This window comes from Quercus robur, chromosome 8 (genome assembly GCF_932294415.1).
Source record: "Quercus robur chromosome 8, dhQueRobu3.1, whole genome shotgun sequence".
In the NCBI taxonomy this organism is placed as follows: Eukaryota; Viridiplantae; Streptophyta; class Magnoliopsida; order Fagales; family Fagaceae; genus Quercus; species Quercus robur.
In genome coordinates, this window is record NC_065541.1 from 31,542,591 (window position 1) to 31,558,903 (window position 16,313).

Genomic DNA, 16,313 nt, shown 5'->3' on the forward strand with positions numbered 1-16,313 from the left:
GCCACTTTTAGTACAAGTTGTCCTTCCTCGAACGCCCTCTCTTTAGTCATCCTGCCATAGGATTCTGTCATCCTTTGTTTGTATCTGCGGCTACGCTCTTGGGCTTCCTCTCTTCTTTCATCAAGCCCTTCCAGATCTTCACACCTTTTTGCCGTAAAGGCTTCTTCCTCTTTTTCCTTTTCTTGTATATGCATAACTCTCAAAGATGGATCCATCACTTCTACTAGGCTCACTACCTCTGTCTCGTATACCAAGGAAAAAAGGTGAAAATCCTGTGGCAAACTTTGGTGATTTTCTGTAAGCCTAAAGGGCGTCTGGCAGGTGTGTTGCCCATCCTCCTGTATATTCTTGTCGCATTTTACTGATGATCTTTATGAGGGTTTTGTTCATCGCCTCTACTTGTCCATTTCCTTAAAGGTAATAGGGTGATGAACGATGATGCTTGACTTGGTAGAATTCCAACATTTTCCTTACTTCACTGTTCATAAAGGGTGTGCCATTGTCGCTGATAATCCTGTGGGGTACTCCAAACCTCACAATTATGTTTTCCTTGATGAAGTTTGCTATTGCTCCTCCTGTGGCTTTATGGAGTGGTACTGCCTCTGCCCACTTAGTGAAGTATTCCGTAGCCACTAGGATCCATATGTATCCATGCAACGGCAGATTAACTGGCCCCACCAAATCAAGCCCCCAAGTGTGAAAAGGCCATGGGGTGACCATGCTATGCAAGCTCTGCGGGTGAGTGTAAATCAGGTTGGCTTTTACTTGGCAACTGTGGCAGTTTTTCACAAATTTTGTCGTGTCTCTCTTCATGGTAGGCCAATAGTTGCCCATTTGCAGCAGGCATCTACAAAGCTTTTTCTTTCCCTGGTGATCCCCACATTCACTTGAGTGCACTTCCTTTATCATATCTTTTGCTTCTTCAGGACCTAGACACCTTAAGAGATCTCCATCATACCTTTTCTTAAAAAGAACTGTGTTATGCAAAGAGTACCATGTTGCCAACCTCTTAAGTTTGTACCTTTCACTGTGCTTTTGTGGCAGGATGCCTTCTGCTAAGTATTGCGTGAATGGACTTCTCCAGTCTTCACTGACGAACACAGCATAACTTTCCTCTCTGTTTGCCACAAGCTGGCAGGTTTCACAGTGGGTTTGGACTTGATCTGCGTCTTTTCCCATGCTTGGCCAGTAGAAGCCTGCCCTCTGAAGTCTGCAGTAAAGGCTGACTTCTTCGCAGGACCTGCAAGTCTTGTCATGTACTTCTTTCAACTTTCTCTAGGCCTCCTCCTGTCCTATGCATCTAGACAAGGCCCCACCTGGTATCCTGCAATACAATTCTCCTCTTATCATGGCATAGCCCTTCAGTATCTTTAGTTCTGCGGCATCTTCCTCCTTTACCAGGGCCTCCCTTATGGGAATCCGCCTATCTCCTTTGCATTGTTCCTCTTGGAATCTCTCCTTCAAAGTCTCAATGATAGATTCCTTCCTCTTGCCGACTTCTATCCTAGTGCTATCCCCTTCGAAAATTATTTGTGAGCCTAACACAGCCAGCGCATCTGCGAATTGGTTTTCGTTTCTTGGAGCGTGTTCTATTTCGAAGGTTGAAAACTTCTCCTCCATCTTCTGGGTCATTGCTCTGTATGGGGCTAGGCTGGGTTCCTTTAGGGAGAAGCTCCCTTTGGCCTGGCAGACTACCAGGCTCGAATCACCCATTACCCTTAAATGCTTGACTCCCATTTCAAGAGTCGTGGCCAACCCAATTAGATAGGCTTCGTATTCTGCCATGTTGTTTGAACAGGGGAATTCCAGTTTGAATGATAGCGCCACTGCCTCGTCTTCTTCATGGTACAAAACTACTCCCATTCCCCCTGATTAGGCGGTAGAAGACCCATTGAATTTCATTACCCATTGTTCTCTGACTTCTTCTGCCATGGCTACTTCCCTTGGAACTTTATCATCCAACGGGAATTCTTCCTCTCCTGGAAACTGTGCCAGCAAGTCTGCTATAGCCTGGCTTTTTACTGCTTTAGGTGTTCCTGTTTTTAAGTCGTACTATGACAATTGTAACAACCACTGGGATATTTTGCCAGAGAGGATTGATTGCCACAACAAAACTTTGATGGCATGAGACTTGATCATTAGCCATACTTCGTAAGCCAAGAAGTAATGGTGTAGCCTCTGCGAAGTGTACACAATAGCCAGGCACGCCCTTTCCGCCCTTGGGTAACGAGTTTCTGCATCTTTTAAGGCACGACTTATGTAGTACGCTGGTTGCTCGATGCCACTCCCATCCTCTTGGGCGATTAATGCACCAATAGCATACGCGTTGGTGGCCAGGTAGAGTAGCAATGGTTTTTTATTGATTGGGGCTTGCACAATAGTGAAGTTCATCATGATCTGCTCTAGCCTTTTGAAGGCCGTCTGCTTCGCTTCTCCCCATTCAAAGCTTTGCCCTTTCCTGAGTAACTTGATGAAAGCAGAAGTAATTGATGCTAGCCCAGGGATAAATCTCTGGATATACAAGACCTTTCCTAAGAAGCTCTTCAATTCTTTCACCATGGCTGGGGGTTTCATAGTTGCTATGGCTGTGGCTTTGGCCAAGTCCACATCTATTCCCCTGCTGTGAACCAGGAAGTCCAAGAATTTCCCAGAGGACACTCCAAATGTGCACTTGAGAGGGTTCATTCTTAGTTTGAAAGCTCTACACCTCTCAAATACCTTCCTCAACACGTGGAAGTGTTCCTCCCTCATCTTTGATTTCACCACTATGTCAGCCACATAGTCCTCTAGTTCCTGATGCATCATGTCGTGAAATATGGCCGTCATTGCTCGTTGATAAGTTGCACCTGCATTTTTTAACCCGAAAGGCATCACAATGTAGTAGAAGTTGCCTATGGGTGTTCTGAAGGCAGTTTTCTCCGCATCCCTTAGTGCCATTCTGATTTGATTGTACCCACTGAATTTGTCTATGAATGAGAATAGGGCACTTCCTACCGCAGAATCTATCAATAAATCCATGTTTGGTAATGAGAATTCATCCTTTGGACAGACTCTGTTGAGGTTTCTGAAATCTACACAGCATCTTATCTACCCGTTCTTTTTCTTTACCGGTATTATGTTAGATAGCCAGCGTGGGTGTTGAATAGGCTTAATGAATCCTGCGGCCAGCAGTTTCTGCACCTCCTTGATTATTTGCCCCTCTATCTCAGTGTGGAATATCCTAGTAGGTTGGGCCACTGGCTTGGCCTCTGGGTCCACATTCAGCGTATGCGCCACTAGCCCGGGATCTAGTCCTAGCATTTCACTGTAATCCTAGGCGAAGATGTCCTTGAACTCTTTCAATAGCAGTATCAGTTCTGTCTTTTCCTTTTCCGTCAAACTTGAACTGATTGAAATGGGCCTTGGTTCTTGTGAGTCAGACCCCAAGTTAACTTCTTCCAACTCTTCTTCTGCCACAACTTCTTCATTTTTTTCTTCATTACCCTCCTCCTCCGAATTTTCTTGAGCCACACAGCATGCCAAACTCTTGTTTGGCCCCTCTTAGGTGGGGCCCGCTTGTATTCCATAGGTGGGCCCCCCGCGCCTTCATAATTTGTACACAATCTTGCCATCAGGACCTCGGACCCTAACATATTGCGGTGTGTCATCTGGTTATGCAGCGGGTGCTTCCTTCCGTTTCTTCTTCTGTGCTAGCAATTCCCTTAGATCAGGTTCTGGGTTATTTTAGATGTCTTCCCATTTAGGTACAAAAGTTCCTCGTGGTCTTGATACTGAGCTTTCCCAAGATGGTGCCCATTAGTCATAGAACATGGTTTCTACTAGATGGGCTTCTGCCTATTCGAACGGCGACAGGTTTGCCGTTATGCGTATCATCTTGCCATTCAATCTTCCCTTTATGCACTGGTGATAGGTGGATGAGACCAATCAATGTTTGTGTAACCATGGTCTCCCTAAAAGCAGAGAATATGAGACCTCCGTCTTTACCACGTCAAACCGCGCTAAGGAGGCTATGGGGCCCACCTTTAACCACAGCTGGATGTAGCTTGCGCTGTATTCGCCACTTCTGCCAAACCCAATCACTTCCATTGGGCACCCCTATATTTTTCTTTCTGAGATTCCTGCCGCTTGTAAAGTGCTCAACGAAATGAGATTTACAGAAGCACCTATATCCATTAGGGCTCTCTTGATGGGGATTTGATTTATGGATGCTGCTAAGTAGAGCGACCTCCTATGGTCTGGGTACCCCACTTCCATATCTTCATTGCTAAAAGTGATTTCTCTTGATTCTTGTAAGAGGGCTTTGTCGTCTGTGACTTCTACCGATAAACATTCTATTCCTACTCCGGAGGCAATGCTCACCAGGGCCTATGTGGCTATCTTTCTTTCTTTTATCGTGAGCCCCAATTGGTCAAACAAAATTTTGAATTTGGAGCTTTGCTGCAAGGTGGTAATTGTTGCGGCAAGCAAGACTAGATTCTCCTCCTCATCCTTCCCTAGGTCTGCACATATTACCACTATTGCTACACCTTTCCCCTTGTTATTCGGGAGTGAGTTTCTTTAAACCTCCTGCTGGGACAGCTCCAGAGTCCCTTCTTTGATTCTGCGATGTACCAATTTGCGAAGCGCCCAACATTCTGGGGTGGGATGTTGTACATAATTGTGTAGACGGCAGAAGCGAGGGTCTCTTCTCTCTTCCTTCGTGGGTTCCTTGGAAACTTAGTTGGGCTTAAAGACTCCGTCTGCTATCCACTTGTCTAGCAACACATCCAGCTCCTTTGGGGTACACAAAATGGGTGGGGGAGTATCATATTCCCTCCCCTCGGTTTTCCTTCTCCGCTTACCAGTGGATACGGCCATAGCCTGCACGACGTTTCTTTTGTTAGAGCTTGGTTTTACGAACTGGGTAGTCTTTTTGGCTTTTTGCAACAACTGCGTAAACTGGGAAATTTCTAAGTTTTCCAGGACTACCCTATACTCCCTGATCATGTTTGTCATACACATTTCCACCAATGTTCTTTCTTCATAATGATCATAGCAGTCAAGTGCTATATCCCTAAACCTTTTGATATATTCCATCAAATCCTCACCATTCCTTTGCTTGGTTGCTTGCAAGGTTGCAAGTGTCACTGTTTCTTCACCATTGAAGTATTTAGTACAAAATACATCAACCATGTCATCCTAGGTTAGGATTGACCCTGGCTTTAGGCCAATGTACCAGGTGTATGCTCGGTCATATAGTGATTTGGAAAACCCCCGAAGACATAAGTCTTCATCTACGGCGTAAGGGCCAAGAGTATCAATAAACTTGCTCACATGTTCCATGGCACTTCCTTTCCTACCATCGTACTGCGCAAAGGTTCGTGGCTCATACCTCTCGGGGTATGGTTTGCTAAGTACCCTTAGTGGGTATGGAGGTCTTTGTGCATAGAATCTCTCCTTAGGTGCTCTGGCCTTCTCTTGTTCCAGGAGGGCTGCTACTTCGGCTATAGTGATAAAGCGTTAGTCCGCATTCTGTGGGACACCTCCTGCTGGTGTCTCCTCTTTGTCTGCCACATGCTCTGGGTCATGCTGGCTCCCTTTCTCTTTTGTCTTGTTTGTTTTCAGCTAACGGATCTCTTCCATCATTTGCTGCAATGACTGCAACACTTCAATGAAGACATTGACATTGTCTATGGGGATTCTTGGCGGTGGTTGGGGTTTAGCACCGTTTTGTTGGCACCCTCCGTCTAGTTAGGTTGCTGTTGGTGGGGCGTTGTTCGCCTAAATTTTACTTGTGAGGGAATGGTGCTCATGTTTCGCATCGTTCTGGATTTTGGTGGCATTGTTCGCGAGGGACTCTGTGTTCTGCCCCTATCTGTTTCCCAACTCCCCAGTAAAGTCGCTAATTTAATGTAGTGGGCCTTTTTTGCAATGTTGGGCTGGGCTGCCTCCTACGGTATTTGGCCTAAATGTTCTGAGTAAGAGAGTTGGGACTGGTCCAATTATAACTCACTTTGGTCCGGCTTGTGCACAAACTATGCCCCGTTCACTAGAGTTTAATCACAGACCCATGGCAGGCAGAACCACTGTGAGTAAGTTATAGCAAGCAAATATAATAAAGATGATATAAGAAACACAATTACTACTTTTAGCCACAATAAGTAAAAGTGAGCAACGAAAGGCTCTTTGTACACAAAATAAGCTAAGTGAAGAATAAAAAGAGTTAGCAAAATCAAAGCGTTAGTCTGCCATGCTAAGTAATACACGGGGTTGGAACCAAGAAAGGAAAAAATTGTTCCTTAAACGCGAGTAATCTCAAAGAAGAAATTAATTGCTTTGAGAGAACAGACCTAAATGGTCCATGCCCAAATACAGATCTTTTGCCTTTTATAGAGAGCAAGGCTATTGAGGGAGAGAGGAAATTAACCTATTGGTACAGGCTTGCCATTCTAAACTCTCTGTTTTCTTCTCCTCTCCTTCCTACTTCCTAGTTTTCTTTTTCTTTTCTTTTACTTCCTTTCCTTCTCAATACTTTCTTCTGGGTTATGTTTTTCTCTAGAAATTCCTATTACTGTGATTTTTCCTCCCTCTTTCTCAGTGCACACCAAGGGGTCCTTTATAAAGCCTGCTATGACTGGTATTTACTGTTTTAGCCCTTAACTGCCTTTGTCTGGTGTGAGTGTCCTTACCGACCACTTACTGGTCATCAGTGGTTCAACCACCACTACTTACCTGTGCTGGCCATGCTGCTCCCCTCTGCCAAACAAAGAAGGCTATTTTGTTTGTTTGCTTGCTGTGGCTTTTTCTACCCGTTATAGTGTGTGCTCTCTCTCTCTATCCCTCATGGCATGCACCTGGTGGTTCCAACTCATTCTTACTTCTTTTGGATAGCATGTCACACCAGCAGGACATTTCCCCCAAAAGAGCCTAAGCAAGAACCCCAAAATAGGCTTTTTCCCTCTCTCCACCGCCAAACCATGCCCTCTGACCCATGACCCACCACTTCCTATATTGGCTGGGTACAGGCTAGTGGTGCCTGGGTCTCGCACGTGCTACGCCTTCTTCACCCGCTGCTCATGCACTTGCTGTGTTCAAGAGATTGTTCTGTATGTTCTGCCGTGCACTTTTGGCTTTTTATGGCGTGGGTTGTTTTTCGATCTGCCATTCTTTATGACTTGCTTCTTTTGGAGATTGGGCCTTGTTGGATCATGGGCCTTCCTTCCCCCATCCTATTCTGTGTTCACTCCGTGGCCTTGTTTAGTATTTTCCTGCCGTATCACTCTGCTGCTCCTGCTGTAATGTTGTTTGACTCAATCCTACTGGACCTCTTTGGGCCTGCCGTTTATTTCCCTCCTAGTGACTCAGTGTGTTCACTGGGCCTTTTCTTACATTGTTTGCGGGCTCCTGTGTCCCATTTCCCTCTTGGGCATCCTTGGCTCATTTGCTTTCCTGGGGCTTCCTCGGCCCTTTTCCAATTTTGCTTTCCCATAGGCCTTTACTAACTCTCTTGGGCTTCCCTGGCCCAATTACTTTATATCTCATCTTTGGGGTTGATGGGTCTTCCGTTAGCCCCTTACTTTCTTTGCTTGCATTACTTTGGGCCTGCTGTGGCCCATTCTTGCTTTTCTACGTACTGCCCATGGGTTTGCTTCTTCTCTCTTTCCGGGCCCATTCAAACTCGTTTGCTTCCTCAGGACCCACTTTATGAGCCCATGAGCCATTCATTCCTGCCACTTGGGCTCAATGACTTTTTCTTGCTTGCTAACTTTGGTCTGCCCGTGTTACTGGGCCTTTTCTCTTACTGGGCTTAGTCAAAAAATGAGCCTCAACAACCACCAATGAAGAACCAATTGTTCATTTTGAGTCCATGAAAGTCAAGGAGCCCCCCACCTTCGACCCCTCCATAACAAAAAAACACACATATAAGCTCCCTATTCTGCCACTTACTAATATCAACAATTCAAGAACTTTTAATTTAAAAACAATATGAATGAATTGGAATCTATTAATTTCTAGTTTATTTTTTATTGTATTGTTTAATGAAGAAATCATAATTTGTGGGAATTGAATTTTGGGACTTTAATTTGCATTTTTTTTTCCTATAAGTTTACTTTAAAATTTGTGTAATGTTGTGTTTTTATGGATTAGAAATTGTGGAATCCACATGATATAAAATTTGTTGATTTGGATGGAATGCTAATGGTTTTTTCTTTTTACTCCAAAATTTAGAAGTATAAATGTAGCAAATAAAAGTTTATGGACTAAATTGTGACACGGTCAAACTATAGGGATAAATTATAATTTTATTCTAAAAATAGTTTGAGAATAGTAGATCCTACCAAAATGTACACTTTTTAACCTTTTCCTACCATTGATTTTCCAAATTGGTTAGAAGTTTCTTAAAAATGCCAAAAAAATAAAACTAAAAATATTAAAATAAGGGTAATAAAATAAATTTATATATATTGTGGGTCAAGATGGGTCAAATGGGTTTAAAAACTATCAACTCGAACCCAATGCAACCTAAATGATGTAAGACACAATTTGCTGTTTAATTATTATAATTTATTAATTTTGACATTTTTATGTAATTTTCGTTATTTTAGGTTTAAGACATTTATTTCCTTGTTTTTAGGTGCTTTTAATACTTTTTATGTTAAATTTGGTTCCTATTTTGGTTAGGTATTAATTAGGACTTATTTTTTTGTCTGTCAAGTTTTATGAAACCTTTAAATAGGCCCCTAAATCTGTAAACGTTTTTTTAGAGATTATTAATAAAAATTCAAACTTTTATCTATTATTTTCTCTAGTGGATTCCAGACTTATCACATTGTGGATTCAAGGAACTTTCGTAGATTTGAAATTTATTACCAAAAACTAACAGTTTAGTTTCTATTTCATCAAAGAAAGTATCGTGTGTGGTTTATTTAGGCTTTTGCAACATCACTGAGACTCCAAATAAAATTTCAATTCAACCCAACCTACCAATCTGATGTGTCTAGTTGGGTTGGGTTGAGTTGGATTAGTTTTGTACCATTGGTGGGTTAGATGTACATGTCTACCTACCAAATAGGAAAAATTGGAAAAGGTCAAAAAAAAAAAAAACATTTTAAAAAATAATATTTTTCATGTTAAGAGTTTTGTAGCTCAACTCGCATCTCATAATGTATCCATAAAAAATATTTAAGATTCAAATCCCCACTCCAATTGTAACCATCAAATTATGAAAAATAAAATGAAATGTTTTTTTTTTTTTTTTTTTGATGTGAACCACTTGACTTTATTAAGGAAAACAGAAAATTACAATCTGTCTTGAGCACACACGTGCTCAACCACACTGGGGCATTCCTCCACCCAGGCTAAGTAATCCTCAACATTCTTGGCATGTTGGGCTAATACATGAGCAGGGACATTTCCCTGTCTTTTGGTGTGAGTAAACTTCCACTTTCTGAAAAAAGAGACCTGCTTCAGAATTCCAGTGACCACGTTTACCACCGATGACGGCGGAGCGGAGTGGCCTTGCAGTGCATTAAATATCTCCAACGAATCAGTTTCAACTTCAGCATCTCGGATACCCACGTCCTGAGCAAAGGAGATACCGACTTCCACAGCTTTCGCTTCCGCTTCTAGAGCACCCAAAGGAAAATTCCATTTCTTGCTTAAGGCAGCAATGACTTCCCCAGCTCCATCCCTGATGATGACCCCTGCCCCTGCTTGTTTTCTGTTTGAGAAGACCGCCCCATCTGTGTTGACTTTATAAAGTCCATCTCTTGGTGGTTGCCATGAAACCGTTGGTGCAACAGCAGCCACTGATTCGTCTTTTGGTTCATTTGCCGTACGAAACTCGTCCACCAAGTTCATGGCCATTCTCAAAATAGTCCTGCCCGTCTTCCCTTTCCCCCCGGTCCGAAGCTCGTTCCTGTTCTTCCAAATGCCCCAGCAGATTGCAATGACGCGATCTAGAAGATTAGGCCTAGTTTCTTCGCACCGCTTCAGTTGTTCCACCACGTCTAAAAAACTCCAGTTTTTAGCAATCTCAAACGGTAGAACCAATTTGCTTGCAGTCCATACCTCTGTAGCGTGACTGCAAAACCAGAGCAAGTGTGTCACCGTCTCCTCGTCTTGTCCACAAAAATCACAAACTCCGTTCGGTGCGATTTTCCTCCTTGCCAAGCTCATTTTTGTGGCGAGAATGTCACGACTCGCTTTCCATGCAAAGTGTTTCAGTTTCTGAGGCAGTTTTAATTGCCATATAGTCTTCCAAAGCTTCCTTCGAACCGAGCCATTGGAGCAGTCCACCAAACCTAGGCGACTCTGTTCCTCAAGTGCCAGAGCATAGGCGCTTTTAACTGTGAACTTGCCACTTCTGTTTTCAGCCCAAATTAGTCTATCACAGACCTCATTTGCACTCAACGGGATGCTCATTATCGCCTCTCTATCTTCAGGTAAGAACCACTCCTGCAACCTGTCCTTGTTCCACTCATGAGTTGCTCTGTTTATGAGTTCGCAAACCAGAGCATTCTCTGAGTTTAACTTTTCTGGTGTTACCAACTTATACGTGCTTGGTCTTGGAATCCATTTATCTTGCCACACTCTGATTTTATTTCCGTTTCCCACCTGCCACCTCATGCCTCTCCGGACAACTCCCTGTGCCGCCATTATGCTCCGCCACGCATATGAAGGATTCGAACCCAACTTTGCCTCAACGAAACTGCACTGTGGGAAGTATTTAGCCTTAAATACTCGACTAAATAGTGAGGTAGGATTGGTTTGAAGCCGCCACCCCTGTTTTGCCAAAAGAGCCAAGTTGAAACATGTTAGGTCTCTGAAACCCAATCCCCCTCTTTCCTTCGGCAAACACATTTTGTCCCAGCTTAACCATGCAAGCTTCTTTTCGTTCTTCACCTGTCCCCACCAGAACTGCCTGATCATACCCGTTAGCTCCTCACATAATTTCTTAGGTAATAGGAAACAACTCATCGTATAGGATGGCACAGCTTGGGCTACGGATTTAATCAATATCTCCTTACCTGCAGGTGTGAGTAATTTTTCTTTCCAACCCGAGACTTTGTTTGCCACTTTCTGTTTGAGCTGAGCGAAGGTATTATTTTTTGATCTTCCCACAAGAGACGGCAATCCGAGGTAGGACTCATGTGGCTTTATTACTTGGGCACCGAACATATTTTTCACCCTTTCCTTTGTTCCATCATCCGTATTTGGGCTGAAAAAGAGGGAAGTTTTGGAGCAATTCAGTTGTTGTCCAGAGGAGAGTTCATAGACTTTTAGAATCCTCTGGATTTCTGTGGCTTCACTCACTGATGCCCTTCCAAACACTAGACTATCATCGGCGAAAAAAAGATGGGATATTCTAGGACCTCTAACTGATGCAGCCACTCCCTTAATGGCACTTCTCTGGGCAGCACGGTGAAGAAGAGCTGACAAGCCCTCGACGCAAATAAGGAAGAGATAAGGCGACAGGGGGTCGCCTTGCCTCAGTCCTCGAGTTGGCCGGATTTGTCCGCAAGGTTGTCCATTAATACGTACTGCATACTTCACCGACGTCACACACCTCATCACAATACCAATCCACTTCTCATGAAAGCCAAGTTTTCGCATCATCTGTCGCAAACATTCCCATTCGACTCGGTCGTATGCCTTACTCATGTCCAACTTTACTGCCATCTCTCCACCTTTACCCCTTTTCTTCCTACTGATATGATTCATCAGCTCATGTGCCACCAGTATATTGTCTGTGATAAGGCGTTCCGCCACAAAAGCACTTTGGTTCTCCCCTATTATATCCTGCATCACCACTTTCAACCTGTTCGCCACCACTTTGGAAGCAATTTTATAAGCCACATTACATAAAGAAATAGGTCTATAATCAGTGACTTTCTCCGGGTTCTTAATTTTGGGGATAAGTACAATGTGTGTATCATGAAATTTTGGGGGAGCAATGCCATTATTTAAAAAGGTAAGAACCGTTTGAATAACAATGGATTTTACAGTTGGCCAAAAATGTTGATAGAATAAGGGGGGCATACCGTCCGGTCCAGGCGCCGTTAAAGGATGCATTTGTTTTAGTGCTTTTTCCACCTCCATGGCATGGAACTCTTGGGAAAGAGTAGAGTTCATCCTATCTGTGACTTTAGGGTGCACTGCCTCAATCATCTCTTGATCTACAATTGGCTGTGAGGAAGTGAATAAGTGTTCAAAATAGTTGATAAAAATCTGCCCAATCTGGTCTGCCTCCTCATACCAAACGTTATTGGAATCCAAAATTCTACTAATAGTATTCTTTTGGTACCGGTTTGAAGCTTTGGTATGGAAAAAGGTTGTATTTTTGTCTCCAGCTTTTAGCCAATTGTTGCGACTTCTTTGATGCCACATCTCTTCTTCAATTCCCAGCCACTTATTGAGCTCCATCTTCAATGCATGAAGTGAGTCTAAGTCAATACCATTATAGTTCATTGACTCTAAACCTTGGATTTTATTCTGAAGATTAACAATCTGCTTTCCAACATTGCCAAAAGTATGCTTATTCCATGACTGAAGTGAACTTTGGCACTCCTCCAAACAAGATTCTAAAGTCCACCGTGACAGGCTATGTTGTCCTCTCTCCCAAGCAGCCTCTACCACCTCGTCGCATCTCCTGTCCTCAAGCCACATGGATTCAAAACGAAAAAGCTTTGATCGATTCCGTTGCCACCGAGGTACCCGAGCTTCCTTGAGAACAAGAATACAATGATCTGAGACTGAGTTGGATAGATGATAAAGTTTCACCGACGGGAACATTTCTGCCCAATCCGTTGACACCAAAGCTCTATCCAATCGTTCACGCACCCAACCACGACTTCCTAGTCTTCTACTCCATGTGTAATCTGAACCCACATAACCCAAGTCCCTCAATCGGCTTCTATTAATTGCTTCTCGGAAATTTCGCATTTGGCCTTCAGGTCTCACCCCACCACCCTCTTTTTCTCTGGCGTACATAACCTCATTGTAATCTCCCATACATATCCATGGCAAATTGCTTCTATTGCTAAGACTCTCCAACAACTTCCAAGACTCCTCTCTTTTCCCTGTCTCCGGATGTCCGTAGAAACCGGTAAAGCGCCATTTTCTTGTCCCCTGTTCCTCACAGACTACAACGTCAATGTGTCTAGGGGAGTAAGTCAACACATCAACTTTCACTGTTCTTTTCCATAAAAGAGCCAAACCTCCTCCGCGGTTAACACTTGGAACCACCAGTCCTTCCTGTCTTTCTATTTTTCTTTTAATCCCATCCATCTCACTGACTTTGAACTTAGTTTCCATTAGGAAAACTAAGGTGGGGTCTTTTTCCAAAACTACCTTTTGGAGTGTTTGAACTGTTAGGGGGTTCCCAAGCCCCCTAACGTTCCAACTGATGGCACTCATTGTGTCCGGCGGGGCTGGTTGCCAGCCTCCGCCGATCCCAAATGATGAGCTAACATTTTTCCAAACTCTCTGACTTCTCCCTCCAGTTTTGCTCTTTTTCCAGAAACATCAAGATTCTCCTCTTCATGCAATGGTGATCGAACTCTCTTCTTTAATCCCATCTCGGTTTGATCAACTTCCATGGACCTCTCTATACCACTATCAACTCCTTGACGTTGCATGCACTCCCTGTCCAAATCCTTCTTTGTTACCACGCCGCCTCTGTTTCCTTTATTTTTCTTTTGGCCACCTTCCGTGGCTTTCTTTAGTTTCAGAGGTTTTGTTGATTTTGGAGAAGTAGGCCCCATTTCAAAACTAATACTCGCTGGATTTAAGCCCAAGTCCACACCCGGGTTGTCCTTCATCCCCATAGGCTGCTCCTTAAGCCCAATTACTCCTTTTGGCTGTGGGCCTTGGTGATTTGGCCCATACATACAGTTCCGGCCCTTACTGTCCAATCTGGAATTCTCCTGAGTCAACGTGATCTCCTCCCTGCCCATTATTAAATTCTTTAATGGCTCATCATTTATAGCTGAAACGTCTCCCATAATCGCGGCATCAATGGCCTGAATTTCCGTTTCAAAATTTGAACGTAGCGAGATATTCGGGATTGTGATCTTCAACTGATCTGGAGTGTTATCCACGTTCACCACGCCTGCCCGGACTTCCGCCGTACGCTCCGTCTTACCCAAGCCGTCCATTCTGGTAGTCACGCCTTCCTTTGTATGTTCTGCATTCCATCTCCGAGCCATTGCTTCAGATTCAACTTCCCCGTTTCTGTTTTCTCCATACTTTCCGGCAGTGATTAGTACAGTTTTTTGGTGTTTGTCCGGGTTCGCACGCAGCCATGGACCAAACTGCTTCTCCTCATGCCTTGGCGTTTCCTTGCTTCGAAAGCCCTGCAGACAGTCTCTTTCATCATGATCAATCATCCCACACAAGTAGCAGAAAATCGGAAGCCTCTCGTACTTGAAATCTACCCATTTCATCCCATGTTCGCCCAGCCTAACCTTCCGACCACGACACAGAGGCTTAGTAATATCCAGTTGCACCCTTATTCGCAGAAAACTTCCCAGGCAGAACCCACTCCCATTTGCATCCACCTTTTCCACTTCCCCTAGAGTAGCTCCGATACTCATTCCCACCGTCTTCGTTTGACACATTGTAGGCAGCCCATGTATTTGGATCCAAAACGGAGTCCTGTCAAACTTGATATCTAGCACCGCCTCACCATACGCCAGTTTATGAAGGACTAATAGGTATTTGTCAAAAGACCACGGGCTAAGGAACAGTACTCTATCCATATCATCCTTCTTTTGAAAAAGAAACATGACCTTATTCTCACCCAGATCGCTGACCTCGAAAGTAGCCTCAGTTTTCCACACCGATTTCAGCACCCTTGCAACAGACTCTAAGTTAACTCTCCTCTTTGTATAGAACTTCCCTAGAAGGACTAAACCTTCCTCTGGAACTGGTTCTTGGATTATAACTTCAGCATCTTCCTTCAATGACAGATGTAGACCTGCACATCTCTCTGTAATCTCCTCCATCGTTCTAGCTTTTGGAAAAAACGTAGACTGATTCTACTGCTTACGCAGAGAGAAAATATGCCTGACGGCAACCGTACTGCTATTACTAGCGACTTTTTTCACCTCTAGGGTTTCCAGAGGAAACTAGAGAGAAAACCAATAAAATGAAATGTTTTTCACACCAAAACAGGCTTGAATTAGATATTTGCTTTATCAAAACACCCAGAACAGCGTTACATGTACTCCAAACGTAATTGCATCAAAGTTTAAATTAATTCAAAATTGAATTGATATATATATTAATTTGGAGTCAAGGCAAACTCCAAATATTATAGTATACCAAACATCCCATAATTTTTTTTTTTTTTTTTAAATAAAATAAAAAAAATAACCGGCCAGTTTGAATTACAAATTTCCAACCCCATCACAAGACTCATCGCCAAAAATGGAAAGACCCATTCATAGGACGTGTTGACGTAGAACTGACGTTGATTAACGCCACGAAATCATGACACGTGGTGTTGATGAACCGACCCGGCATGTAGACCCCAATTAACGTCGCTTTTAAGTTTGGTCAATGGAATAGACTGGAACTTTTGGGTGTGAAGTGTGAACTTTCATATAAACGAGGGGAAGGAAGGAAACTGTGCTAACGTGTGGGCTACTTTGTTACCAGTACGCGGTACATGACAGAGCTGGACAGACCGAAACTTGTGAAGATGGGACACGGCACCAGCTACAATATTGGCAATAGACGAAGGCGCATCAGTGAGACGATGCATGGCGTTCGTTACTATATCTAATTAAGAGTAGTAATACTGTGTTGTGTTGGATAGTTTATAATATTTTTAGAACAATTTTATAATAAATTTTTATGGAAAATTATTAGTGATAGGTGAAAAATAATGTCAGTAGTGAGACCAAATTAGATATAATTACAATTTACTCCCTAAGTTTTGTTATGAAAATTATTGTGAATGTAACATTACTTTATTATGTGACTAAAATTATATAAGATAGTCATTACCACTTAGTATGTTAAAAGAAGATATTTCTAAGGTTTAAAACATAACTTTTTTTTTTTTCTCTTATATAGGCTCCGTTTGGGATCCGTTTATTTTGTTGAAATTGAAATTTTTTTATTGAAAATATTGTAGATAAAGGTAAAAGTTAGCTGAAATTGTACAGTACGACTCATTAAGAGTACCAAAAAGTGCAGTGAGACCCATAAATAATAGCAAAAATAAACTAAATAATAAAATAAGTTAGCAAAATTAATTTTTGTCAAACAGATACATAATATACCAAAAAAAAAAAAGGTTCATTTAATTTTTATGGTACTACCAT